The following is a 12,651-nucleotide window of genomic DNA, read 5'->3' as shown; positions in this document are numbered from 1 at the left end:
GTTTCCTTGATTTCCTGTCCTCAAAGCACAGGTGTGTCAGCTTGCCTCTCCCTAAGGAGAGTGACACTGAGGTCAAGTAGAACCCACGCTAAGCAACATAAAAACTCAACAGTTACAGAAACAGTTACATGAATTACTCACATGCAGTCAATGGAATAGCAAGCAGTCATTAACAGCTATGTTTTCAAAAGTATTTAATTACATGACAGTATTAGTTAAAAATTTCAGAATAAACACTGTCAGAAACAAATCCAACTGTGTGATATATAGACATGTATGTGTCTCTTTATACATGTGTTCATGTATTAGACAGATATAATACTGTATAAAGTGCTAAACATTAATAGCAGAAAGATAAGGAGGGAAAAGAGTATACATTTTGAGAAGAAATAGGAGTGGCTGGAGGTAGGCAATTGTAAAGACAATAAATAGCTCCAGTCTTGGGCCTTGAAACTACTGGAGCTATGCAGTGCTATCATGCGATACTCACCAAAAACCTACTGTGTGCTCAAGTCCCTGAGAAAGCCAAACCTTTCCTTTCTGAGTCAGAGATTCCATCACTTTTCAATTGCCTCTGGCTTCTCCAAATAGCTTCTGGCTTCTCCAAATAGCCAGATCCTCCTATAGCTTCCTGAATGCTGACCTCTTCTGGCCTTTTATGATATTGCACCTCTTCTGATGGAGACAACAACTGTTGAGACAGCAATCAACCTGTTGTCTCTTCACATGATGCAGATGAACTGAGACGTCCAGAGGTGCCTGAGAGGCTAACGCTGCTAGAGACCCACTACCAATAATCCTCAGTGTCCTTAGTGTCAGTCTTGCCATTATCCACGTCCAAGTTCACCATGCGCGGGCATTCTCAAGAGCTCACGCATCACCTAGCTGTGGGCACTGGACTTCTCTGCTGTGGACATTTTTAGACTCGGGGAGTTTTTTCCCAGACATGGTTCCCACCATTGGTTTGAATTTTCTCACTCTCATCTGCGTTCCCTGGTTTTGTGCCTTTCTGTTCTCATCTGTGTCCCCTTTCTGCCTAATTGAACAGCACGGCTGGCTTTGATCATTATGAGTCTCCACACCAGACGAAGTTGGCAGCAATATCAGTTATGAGAGAAGGAAGGCTGGGCCCTTGGATGACTGAAATTCCATCTGTCACTCCAGGGAGCTCTCAGTGTAAGGGGGCTGTGTCGTAACATCTAAAAGGAGGCTCCAAAGGTCTGCAGCTGTGGTGGAAAACAGAACCTCGCTTTGGTCAGTCCTTATGGACATCAGTCCACTACCAAGCAATTTCATGGGTCATAACACTATTGTAGCCACTAATGACCAGCCAGCCTTCTTGTCAGCAGCACAACCAGCCCAATACAATCATTTGATAAGGGCATTTGTCAGTCATACCAGCAATATTTTCTCTTCATGCTGAGAGTTAATAGCTGGCTGGGGTAGAATTAGAAAGCAAAGCTTTAACAATGAAAACTATCCAACTGGTAAAATGCATCTGATGCCATTTATATTACGGTCATAGCCCGACAACCAATTTTGGACGGATTATTTTAGGTGGCACAGATATTCCGTGATTGCCTTGGGATTTTCTAAGGGTCGCTCCCTTAGAAAGCGTGGACACGATTTTTGAGCATTCCTGAGCATGTTTATGGCCAGTCTTTCTGAATTTAAATTGTGACACAGCCCATTAAATGACAAACATCTCACCCCAGGAATGAGAAGGGGGAGGAGGGGGAAGAGAAGAAGAAACAGCCATCACCATAACGAAGCAAGCGTGCGGCTGTTTAAGCAAGAAGCTGTGAAGCTCTGTGTTTCCAGTCTGCAGAGTCACAGCTGGAAGCACTGTCCTCAATCATGGCTTCCATTTCCACTGAATCTTTGTATCTTGCCTACAGCGTGTCTGCTTTCAATTTAAGTCTAGTTTATTTCAAGCCTCCGGGCTGTGGAGTCCTGCTAATGACAGGGTTGTATAATCTGAACAATCTTTGTTTTCCTGGGGTGCAATTTCTTTGCCTTTGCAAGGAGCCTGGGAACACAAGTATCCATTATGCAAAAGCATGTGATAAAGAGAAATATAATTATAATCAAACAGGAAGTATTTAAGAACCTAAACTTGCACAGATATAGAGAACAAACTAGTGGTTACCATTGGGGAGCAGGAGGGGCAATACAGGATAGAGAATTCAGAAGTACAAATTATTATGTTTAAAATAAGCCACCGAGACTTCCCTGGTGGTCCGGTGGCTAAGACAGGGGTGTGGATTTAATCCCTAGGGCAGAAACTAGATCCCAAGTGCTGCACTAAGACCCGTTGCAGCCAAATAAATATTTTTTAAAAAATAAAATAAGCCACCAAGGATATATTGTACAGTACGAGGTTTATCGCCAATATTTTATAATAACTGTAAATGGAATATAACCTTCAAAAATTGTGAATCACAATGTTATACACTTGAAATTCATATAACATTATACATCAATTATACCTCAATTAAAAAGTTTTTGAAAAATAACCTAAACTTGGTCTTGGCACTATCAAAGATACAAGAGAAATATACCTTGGGTGGAATGTGTTGGGTGCAAGAAACAGAATACGCAGCTAAAACTGGTTTAATAGGTCAGAACAGTTATTTTTCCCCATAACAAAAGTCCTGGAGGCCAGGCAGTTCCAGGGTCGGTGTGGTCACTCGTCAATATAATAAGAGACCCGTGTTCTATACAGTTTTCCACTCTGCCACCCTTAAATTACTGGCTCTCATTTTTGGCATTTCTCCTTGGAGTGACAAGATAACCATCAGAGCTCCAGGCAGAAAACCGGAAATTTTGTTTCCATGCATTTCTTGCAATCAGAGAGTTAAATATTGCCCAGGAACCACAGAGCTGATCTCCATTCAGGTCTTAAGAGACTAGAATTAGGTCCCCTGACCAAGTTCTAGCTGCCAGAGACGCGCCAAAGGGAATATTTAGACATTTTCAGCCTCGACAGCAGGAGAAGGATTCTGCCAGCAAGGAAACGGGAAGAAGCTCACAATACACATGAGCAGTCAACACAATCTGTCACACAAGACCAGGAGCATTTCATTCTCAAGGAGTTTACAACTGACTGTTAACAATAATACCATTTTGGTGACTGACAGTTCACAAAACCCTTTTGAATAAATTACCTCATTTAATCATCACATGACCCTGCAAAATAGATTAAATTGCCCTTTCCATATTTTTAAGGAGGAAACTGAATCTCAATATGGAAAAAGGTTAGTAATATAGTACAAATTAAGCCTCCTTCAACCTTATAAGTCTACTAGTATACAAAGTTATAAATCATGGGGATCATATGGAATTGGAATGAAGATATAAAAGTCAGAGACTGAGTCAGGGAAATCAGGATCATGTAGGTACATCACCACCGAAAATTAGCAGATAGTCTAGGAGAAGAGGGAATGAGCAGACACGAAAAAATGAGTAGCCAATGAAAGGGTAAATTTTCAGACAGGGATCATGAATGCAAGACCAACTGAGAAGTTTAATTCTGCGTATTTATTGGGCACTTACTCTTCGTGTAAAGTTAGACTGTGGAGAAAATCAATGTGAATTAGACTTAGTCTCTGTGATCTGAGAGCAGAGTCTAATGCAGCACCAATTAGTAAATGCTCTGATAGAAACATGAAGCTCAATATCTCATGAACATTTGAGGGAAGATAAAAGAAAGTAGGCAGATTTTACAGAGTAAGACACCACAGTCTTTTATTTAGCTCTCTTCTCCCTCCATATGAGATGTTCACTGTTAATGAGAATTCATTTTCTTCCTACAAAGTGAATTTTTGTTCCCAGATCATTTGACATGAACACCAACCAGCCAGGATGGATATCGGCCAGGGTGCCATATTCTTAAAGACCCATGCACATTTGATACGAGTATGAGTGGAGAGAGACACATCCCATGGTTCATGTAGACCCCTTTGGAGAACTGTCATGATCTGGTCAGAAGAGTCCTTGGCCTCCATTTCACTACATATTTTGTTCTTTGTGACCCTCAATTTCTCCTACTGAGATCAAGTGCTTATGGACCTGGCTGTCAAATCCTTAATAACCATGTAAATAAACACATTGTCAAGATCTAGGTTCTATCCAAAATGTGACCTAAAATATAGTTATTTAGCCCTAACTTTTCAACATCTTTCTAGTTTTATTTTGTTTTTTCCTTAAATCTGTACCGCTAGGAAACCCTAAATATATTTGCTCTAAGCAGATCCTTATGAAAGTGATACAATTAGAAACATGGAGAGGTGCTGCAAAGTGCTAAGAAAAAGAGCTGGGAAGCTCATGAAAACAGCACAGATTTTCTATAAACTAAAATAAAGTGAAGTTAAACATTTTCTCTACCTTCAGTATTCTTTAAAAATTGACTTGCCCTCACAAAGGAACTTCTCTTAAGCTGTTGCAATGTGCTCAGGAGATTTTTCAAGGACATTTCTTGAAAGAGCACTGTGTTGTTGAGACCATCTGGACTGAATACACGACTGAACCCAATCAAGGCCTCTATAAATTTGGAAGACTGATGGATGCGTGTGAAGATCTACTTATCTTGCATTCTTCCAAGACAAATCTCATTTGTAAGTTCCTTTACTTATTAAAACTGCTACCTACCAATCTGAAGTGATCTACCTCTTTCTGCATTCTCTCTTTGCCCTCTGTGTATAAGAGCCAATTTCAGATTTCATCTACCAAGTTTTCAAGATTGCAAACCAACATTGTCTGACCTTCAAATAAATAGAGCAAATCCAGATTTGGGATCGTGCAAACTCTGCCTTGCACACGACCTTTCAAAAAATATTTCAGGGACCAGCCCTCCAACTGGCATTTAGTATTTTGTGAACAGTGATAGCTTATTGTATATAAACGTGAGAATTGTTGAGCAATGTGTACAGTTCATGGAGAATAAAAGCAGCCTTCTCAGAAGCTAATAAAAGGCCATCTGGAGACACCCTTCAACACTGATGTTACATTTCATTTTTTAATGCACTAGAGATTGCGTGGAAAATTAGGTTTTGTGAAAGCTAGCATAGTGGCATGTTGTTGCCTTTCCTTCAAACTTTGTCACTTATATTCATAATATTGTTTCTAAATTGACAAGGCGACAAATCCAATTTTAGAACCTACTTCAGTTTAGTTGCTGTAGATTTCTATATATCACAAATCCACACCTTGTAAACAGACTAAATAAATATCATATTTTATGTACCAGTGTTCTTTGATATCTTTAGTAGTCAAGGTGAAGTAGAAAATCTGGTTTTTTTTTCCTTCCAGTCTTAATGAATGAAAAATTGTGCCCACTGTCTTCTTGGACAACCACATTGAGTTTTCTCCCTCTCCCTGAAGAAAGTGAAACTAACATTCTTCACTGTTTACTTTGAGACCTGTGTTCATATACAAAACATTCAAAATGGGCATTAAAGTATACAGAAAACTGAGGCTCAGCAAGACAAGTAGATGAAGTGACCTACCACCCAACATCTGGAAAGACAATAAACTAGAACCTGGGTCAATCTAATGCCCAAGTCCATGTTCTTTCCACAGCTGGACATGATTAACTGAGGCTGACCGGAGAATCTACTTCCTGGGTACACAATCATAAAAGCCTCAAAAGGGTATGTATGTGAGTGTGTGTGTGTATATATAATGGAATATTCAGAAAACTAAGATCATGGCATCCGGCCCCATCACTTCATGGCAAATAGATGGGGAAACAGTAGAAACAGTGGCTGACTTTATTTTTTGAGGCTCCAAAATCACTGCAGATGATGACTGCAGCCATGAAATTAAAAGAGGCTTACTCCTTGGAAGGAAACCAACCTAGACAGCACATCAAAAAGCAGAGATGTTACTTTGTCAACAAAGGTCTGTCTAGTCAAGGCTATGGTTTTTCCAGTAGTCATGTATGGATGTGAGAGCTGGACTATAAAGAAAGCTGAGCACCAAAGAACTGATGCTTTTGAACTGTGGTGTTGGAGAAGACTCTTGAGAGTCCCTTGGACTGCAAGGAGATCCAATCAGTCCATCCTAAGGGAGATCAGTCCTGGGTATTCATTGGAGGGACTGATGTTGAAGTTGAAACTCCAATACTTCGGCCACCTGATAGGAAGAACTGACTCATTGGAAAAGACCCTGATGCTGGGAAAGATTGAGGGCAGGAGGAGAAGGGGACGACAGTGGATGAGATGGTTGGATGGCATCACCGACTCAATGGACATGGGTTTGAGAAGACTCTGGCAGTTGGTGATGAACAGGGAGGCCTGGCGTGCTGTGGTTTATGGGGCTGCAAAGAGTCAGACACAACTGAGCGACTGAACTGAACTGAATGGAATATTACTCAGTCATTAAGAAAGGAATGAAATAATGCCATTTCCAGCAACATGGATGGACCTAAAGATGACCATATGAAGTGCAGTAAGTCAGACACAGAAATACAAATATCATATGATATCACTTACATGTGGAATCTAAAAAAATCATACAAATGAACTTATTTACAAAACAGAAATAGACTAACAGATATAGAAAACAAACGTGATTACCAAAGGGGATGAGGGGATGGATAAATTAGGAATTTGGGATTAACATATACATACTACTATATATTGGAGAAGGAAATGGCAACCCACTCCAGTATTCTTGCCTGAAGAATCCCAAGGACAAAGGAGCCTGGTGGGCTACTGTTCATAAGGTCACGAATGATCGGACACGACTGAGGGACGAAGCACAAGCACTACTATATATAAAGTAAATAAGCAATTAAGGACCTACTGTGTAACACAGGGAACTATATTCAATATCTTATAGTAACCTATAAGGGCTTCCCTGACAGCTCAGTTGGTAAAGAATCTGCCTGCAATGCAGGAGACCCTGGTTTGATTCCTGGGTCGGGAAGATCTGCTGGAAAAGGGATAGGCTACCCACTCCAGTTTTCTTGGGCTTCCCTTGAGGTTCAGATGGTAAAGAATCCGCCTGCAATGTGGAAGACCTGGATTTGATCACTGGGTTGGGAAAATCCCCTAGAGAAGGAAAAGGTTACCACTCCAATATTCTGGCCTAGAGAATTCCATGGACTGTAGTCCATGGGGTCGCAAAAAGTCAGACACAACTGACTGACTTTCACTTTCGCTTTCTTTCAGTAACCTATAATGGAAAAAAATCTGAAAAAGAATATATGTATATATATATATATATATATATATATATATAAAATCCGTTTACTGTATACCAGAAACTAACACAACATTGTCTGCCAACTACAGGTCAAAAAAAAAGTAAATATTTTTTTTTTTTAAATGCCACACACCTAGAGAAGCCTCTTGGTCAACAGAACAAAAAGAAAAAAGAAATGTATTTTCATATTGGAATCTGAATCTTAGAAATAGAGGACCCCAGAGGGTGACCTCTGCCCTGATGCCACCCCTTCCCAGCCCAAGTCCCCAGAGTGAGGTTGGGGAGTGCTTTCCCAGGCTCTGGTGGAGTCGCTGACTACATTTGAGAAAGGAATACAAGAGCACAGATATTTTGGGAAAGCACCAGGAAAGATCATGGGCAAAATAGGCCTTGCAAGCTAAAGAATAAAGACCCTGGGGGGCCTGAGTCCCAGAGGAGGGAAAAAAACAGGCTTAAAAGATTAACTTTATCTCTGTTACACTAATGAGTATACCTAGTTGCCCCAAGACAAAAAGCTCCACTACAGATGTTCACCTTATCTCTTCCTGTGCTTTCTTGCAGAAAATTCTCCTGCATTTCTTTCCCCCCACAGAAGCACTCTCCACTCCTGATAGCCACCCCTGGAGCCCCTTGAGGCTGATCAAAGAAGTATGACGATTTCTGGAAATTACCAGTGACTGTGAGACAAACCCTTCCATGTGTTATAAAAGCATCTTGCCCCAAGGACCTGGCACTTTCCTTCCCCCTGCTTTCTTCTCCCTTGTGCACAGGCTCTCTCGTCTAATAAAATCCTGTGCTTGTACAAGAGTCTTGTGGAAAATACTCATTTCTACCGTATTGCTGTCCAGGAATCTGGAAAGGTTTGGGCAACACAGGGAGGGATGCTCCAGGTTCGGGGGATAGGCTACAAGGATTCAGAAGCCCCCGCCGACCCACTTGGGACGGAGCGCCCAGAAATGGGAAGGCGAGTGCAGGGTATGGTGCTAAAGGTTGCAAAAGGCCGCGGGGAACCAAAGATGGAGAAGAGGGGAGACCTGCAGGTAGAACCTGGAAGGTGCCAGAAATCGGAGCCAAAAGTGTTGAAGGCGCAGGGGCGGGGTGAGAGAGCTTCGGGGCTAGTGGCAGAGACCCCAACCCGGCTAACTCACCGCAATCAGTCTTTTGAGCTGCGACGGCCCCGGGGGGAACGCCAGGACGTGGGTACAGCCTGTCTTGGAGCCTCCTCCAGGCCTCCCGCGCCGCAGGGGGGGATCCCGGAAGCCCTGAGACGCCTTGGCCACGCCGGGTCTGTTCCCGCCTGGCGGGGCGCGGCACTTCGCTTCCCGTGCTTTTTCCGGGACCACTTGGAGAGCCCTACTGTGTGCCCTGCACCTTGTTAGGGGTCCAGCGGGGACCAAACGGCCCTGACCTAACGTCCTGGGGCACACAGGCCAAGGGTACTTAGATTCTGTTGTCTTATCATCATTCATTTCCCAGGGACCCTGGAGAGGCTGCAGGCACACCCAAGCTGCTCAATAAATGTGTACTATTAAATTTTTTTAAAAAATTAAAAATAGAAAGCTTTATACCCATCAGTACCCACAATTAATTAATTTGCTTCCACATCACCTGCACGCCTTCAGTACCATTTAGTGGCCCCTCAGCAAAGATAAGAAGTAAAAGAGGTTTTTTCACCCTTGGGTGTGCGCGCGCACACACACACACACACACACACACACACACACACATATGCATGCACACATACATGTTAAAAATACTCAAACTATTTAATGCAAATAGAGTTTGACAGAAGAAATGTGTCTATATAGAGGAGATGTACATACAGCATTCTCAAACATACATAATTTCTTTCCATCCTTGGTTCTCTATGGAGCACACAGTTCTTGTTGACATTCTCTTTAGCAAAGTGTCCTTTTGGACATATGTTGGGGTCTCCTTGTTCTTGAATCAAATTTGGCCTCAGCAAACCCACTGGGAATAGTGGGATAGTAGAGTGGATGAGAGTATAAGTTATACACAGGTAACCGGAAAAAAAAAACAAACTTTTTTGCCAATTTCCCATTGTTTAGGGGATTCAGTTGCAAGAATGTGGCTTGGGAATTCCCTGGTGGTCCAGTGATTAAGACTCTGCGCTTTCTCTGCTCCAAGCCTGAGTTTGTTCTCTGGTGGAGACCAAGATTGAATTTGAAGAAAAAAAAAAAGAAAAAGATGTGCCTCAATTTTCCTTTCTTCTCTGTCCACCCCCCATTCTACTATTCACATAAATACCCATTTTACCTCTTAGTTTCTTTATAATCTCTCCCAGATCAAAATGCATGTGTGTGAAAACATCTACTATGAATTGTCAGCACGTCTCCCAGAATTATTTACAGTTATTCTCAGTTCCTACTGGAATTAAGGATGTGGCCTACTTTTATAGGCATTTCTAGCACTACTAAGCATGCAAGAAAGTGTATTTGGGGGTGGTATCTTTGAAATCATACTAGTTGATTATTTCTTCTCTTGGTCTACAAATTAATTGCCCAACTGAATAGTGACTTTGATGAGAGTCAGAAATTTTGTGTTCTCACACAAATGACGTTGAGACCTCCTTGACACCATGCAGTTACAATCTTCCTATGAGTTTATCTCCTGCAAACTGGCCACCAGCTCCTTAAGAAGTGCCACAACATATGTACACATTATTTTTATTTCCAAGGGCTAGAAGTGAGGCTAGCATAAAGTATAATAATTACTATAGAAAACATTCATTGGTCTTTCACTATAAGCTGCACAGTTCAAAGCAGGTTACATGCATTATCTCATTTAATCCTTAAGACAAACATTTGACATGGGCTCTGCCATTATCGCCCCTTCAAGGTGGAAAACAGCAATACCAAGTATGCAGGGCTATGAAAACTCAAGACTACAAAGTAAAAGCCTCTCTCTGGAGTTGGGTAGTGCCACAACCCATGCAGAATTAGCAGTGGTCTTCTCAGTCAACGCTTTCAGAAACAAATATAATGTTCAACTGAATATTAGACTTTTGAGGATTGACCACAAGATGGCAGAGTAGAAAGATGTGAGCTGACTCCTTACAAAAACACCAAAATCACAACTAACTGCTAAACAACCATCAACAACAACAAAAACCTGCTGGAACCTACCAAAAAAGATACCCTACATCCAAAGACGAAGAAGAAGCCACAAGGCAATAGGGGGGTGCAGTCATGATAAAATGAATAGTAGGCTTTTATCAGATGTATTGGCAATTTTGAAGAATATTTTTAGAGGTATTGATGCCTTGAACCGAAGCACGTTATAGGCAAAGAGAGCCATCTGCTTAGTGTCCTTCAAAACTTATTGTCCAAGTAACCACTTAATCTGACAGAAAATTGTCACTAGCATTGTTCTGATGACCATATGGTCTAATGAGAATGAGAAAACTAAAGGAGACTAATAGGACAGACTGTTTGAAGTAAAGATAGACCAGAAAATCTGAGAATATCATCACTGTTACTCTACTACAAGCTTGAGGCTATTTTAGTGCTTGATTATTTCATGGAAATCTTGCACATTTTTATTTTCTAAAAGTAATACCACATTAGAACTTGACAATTGGCCAATAGAAGCATACATTACATAAATTTACGGCATTTATCTAAATTGATATTTTGTCCATGATCTCAGAATCAAAAGGATATTTGAATAATCCTGAGAGAAGTTATTAAATTCTGCATTTCTCTTTTTTAAAGGAATCTGTATACTGTGTTGTGTGTGAATTCTCTTATTATCATCACTCTCCAATCTCATGGTAAATAGTAACAGAAGGTCAATATAACAATAAGAGGTTTGAATGCAGAGGGAGGAAACAGGTCATGAAGAATTAGTAAGTTAAAATGAGTCAGTGTGAATTAGGGATGGATTTACTGAATAGAATTCAATAATAATCTCATATTCAAGGTCATATTCTAGCTTCTACTAATGAACTAATCATGTTAGCACAAATGCAGCACAGTTCATGAACGATCACCAACATTTAGTTTTATCACAGATCTCAGTCACCAAGGATGACATTAGGTGTATCTAAATAGATTATCAAAGAGATTTTCTGAGAGTGTTTATAGCACCTATGGGTTGCCAGAATGGGCATCATTTCAAATATTGTTTCAGAGAGATAGAATAATCCTGAACTTAGGGAGACACCTACAGGCACAGTTGAAAAAATAAAATAGAAAGGAGGATCTGAGAGTCAGAAAACAACATTTAATCAGGAAAACCAAAATAATCTTCTTTGAAAACACTTTTGAATGCTGAAAACATTTTTTTATAATAAGCACAAATTAGACAAGAGTATCTTAGTAACAAATGTGTATATATATATTATCTCTCAATTTCAGGCTAGTTATAAAAATCAATCTTTGTCAAATGGTCTAAAGCACGGTCCATAATTGTTGGAAATGGGTCAGGATTTATCAATTGGTAGAAATAACATTAGTTGCTGTCATCATTGTTATCATCATCTTCATCATTTTTACTGAGTGTCTATTGAATAAAAATAAGTTTATTTAGATATTCATCACTTTGGTAAGTTTTTTCCCCTTATTTAAAATAAAAATACTTCTGGTAGAACAAACATGGCCTATGCTAGCACATTTATGCCTTAACATAGACTTCCCTGGTGGCTCAGTCAGTAAAGAATCCACCTGCAATGCAGGAGACACGGGTTCAATCCCTGGGTTGGGAAAATTCTCTACAGAAGGAAAAGGCAACCCACTCCAGTATTCTTGCCTGGGAAATCCCGTGGAGAGGAGTCTGGTGGGCAACAGTTCATGGGATCACAAAGAGTTGAATATGACTTACCAACTAAACCACCAACCACCAGGATCTGTTTTTAAAAAAGGATTGTTGAATAGCATAAAGTGGATGGGAATTTACAGATACTGGTGGAGGGTGGTAGTTACATCTGACATAGTCTTGTCTGTGAATATAGATCTAGAACTGTTATCAACCCTCCCCACTACCTCCGTTACAAAACTCCCCACTCTCTGAAACAGAAATCAGAGGGGGAATTCATCCTTTTTTCATGTTACTTTATCTCTCCTGCTTCCATGCAGGTTTTGCTCAGAAAGTATGCCTCTTCAAACCTCTCCTCCACTTCTGATATTACTACTATAATATTTATAAAACACAAATTTCCATTAAATTGCAGGGAAAGGATTTCAACATCATTCTAAAGCCCGACACACGTCCAAAGAAAGAAAAGCTTCTAAAGCTCTGATATTGACCAAAAAAATCAGAAAACAAATCCTGTAATTCAAAATGTTGACATTAGGGCTATGTATCCAGTCGTGAAATCACTGCACATTTTTAAAAAGGGTCCACAAAAGAACAACTAAAATGAGTGATGGAACAGCAAATTCCACACAGCAAATACCTAAGGATCGAGAGCCTCCTTTTTTT

This window comes from Cervus canadensis, chromosome 28 (genome assembly GCF_019320065.1).
Source record: "Cervus canadensis isolate Bull #8, Minnesota chromosome 28, ASM1932006v1, whole genome shotgun sequence".
Classification (NCBI taxonomy): domain Eukaryota; kingdom Metazoa; phylum Chordata; class Mammalia; order Artiodactyla; family Cervidae; genus Cervus; species Cervus canadensis.
The sequence above is the reverse complement of the archived record's forward strand: the minus strand, read 5'-3'. Positions refer to the sequence as shown.